We start from the raw sequence: 2,019 nt of genomic DNA on the forward strand, positions 1-2,019 counted from the left end.
CCTGCCATGTGCGCCACCGCAGCCTGGGCACCCGCAGCCTCCTCATCCCGTGGGGTAGGTGGCACGCATGGGGATGGGACACAGAGTGTGGGCAGAGGCCCCTGGCGCCATGCAGGTGCCTGGAGGATTATGCATGAGGCTCTAATGGTGGGTCCAGCCATGGCCTCCCATACACCTGCAACTCTTCTCTCTCCTCTCTCCTCCAGGGAGCTCCAAGACAGCTCTCAGTCTTGGCATCACCATCGCAGTGCTGCTGGCCATGGCTGCAGCCCTTGCTGGTGCCATCTGGTGCTACAGGCGCAGGTGAGATCTTGTCCTCGCCCAGCTGCACCAGCCCATCAGGCCCAGACCAGGGTGGGTGGGAGCTATGTGCCAGGGCTGCCTGCCCTCATCCAGCCTCACTCACCTCCTCCTCTCCTTCAGGAGCTGAGAGCACAGGACACACCACACCAGGGATGCCTTGGATCCACATCCATTCCCCACAGCTCCCTGATAATAAATGACTATTTAGCACCCCCATGCATGTGGGAACTCCTGATTTGCCATGCCCAGTGCCCACAGGCACATGGCATCACGCAGCTCCTGCTCAACCCAGGACAGACGGGAAAAGTCCCAGAGCAGTGCAGGGGCATGCCTACACTCCTCATCCTGGGGTAAAGCACCAGGAGAGCCCCCCAACACCAATGGGGTGTCCCTGGCCCCAGCCCTTAGTACTGGGGGGGCACTGGGCTCTCCATGAAACAGCAGGACTCAGTCAGTGCCAACGCAGGCTGAGCCAACAATGTGGCAGGGTGAGGGAGGACCATCTTACCCTCACCTACCCTTCTGGGGCACATCAACACCTCTGAATTAGATCCCAGACTCTGGGACCAAGGAATGGTGACAAACAGGTGCAGGGCCAGCACACAGCATGGACACACGTGGAGCCCAGTATGTATCCAGCTGTGGGAAGCGGGGTCATCTCCCATGTGGGAAACACAGCCACACTGGGGCAAGCTTGCCTGGTTCAGTGCTGGGGGCAGCACCACAGAGGGCACAGAGATGTCTGTGTCATTCAGGGCTGGGGTCTCTGGGCATGAGTGACAACAAAGGCCATTCCTGTCAAGGACAGTGGATGCAGCCCACAGCCAAGAAGCACCTGCACGAGGGATAGAAAACAGCAGTTGGTTCACCTGCACTGCCCCAGGTGGCAGGGTGCCGCCGTGCCCATGGGAGACCCCACCTATAGCCAGGGGGATGGCCTCGCTCCTGCCCAAATTCCCCTAGCACTTGTGGCCACAGCCTAGCATGCCAGTGCCTAGCCTTCATATCTTCCTGTTTGACCTCATGTGCAAAGGGCTCCCTCTTACCTGCCCACCCAGACACTCGCCCTCACACCCCTCCTCAAGGCTTGACACCCAGCCCAGGGCCCCCAGCAGCAGCCCAAGGCCTGCCCAGACCTTCTCATGCTTGAGTGCCCTGGCAATGGTGACTCACACAGGAGTTTTCTCACTTTTACCCTTCTGGTCCTCCTCCCCATTGCACTGGGAGAGTGGTTGTGTAGGGCTGAGCTGCTGGCTGGGGTGAAAGCACAACAGTGTCTCTGTCCCACATTTAGACTACAAGTGCTTTAGAAAGGAGCTTTCTGCTGGGATTCACACAGCTCACAGCCCAGGACAGCTGTGTCTGTGACCACCACATGGGTTTTACTCTGCTGAGACAAGCTGTGAGGCAAGGTCTTTGGTCTCCCTTGTCTCCCAAGTAAAGCTGGAAATAGTGTTGTATTATGTCCTATGGGACATAAAGGAAGCTTGTCAGAAAACAATTGTGTCCTGCTGCACAGGCTTTGAACTCGCACTGGTGAAAAAGCAGATTGTCACTAGAGGACACTCAGGCTGCAAGGGTGTGCACTTCCCAGCACAGGAGGAAGGTCTGCTTTGATGGCCCCAGGCCAGAAGGACGTGGACTGCACAGGTGGACATTTATGGATGTGTCTGTTGCACTTCCCAGTGGCAGACGAGAACAGCACAGAAGCAGTGA

This window comes from Mesitornis unicolor, unplaced genomic scaffold (genome assembly GCF_000695765.1).
Source record: "Mesitornis unicolor isolate BGI_N332 unplaced genomic scaffold, ASM69576v1 scaffold2519, whole genome shotgun sequence".
NCBI lineage: Eukaryota > Metazoa > Chordata > Aves > Mesitornithiformes > Mesitornithidae > Mesitornis > Mesitornis unicolor.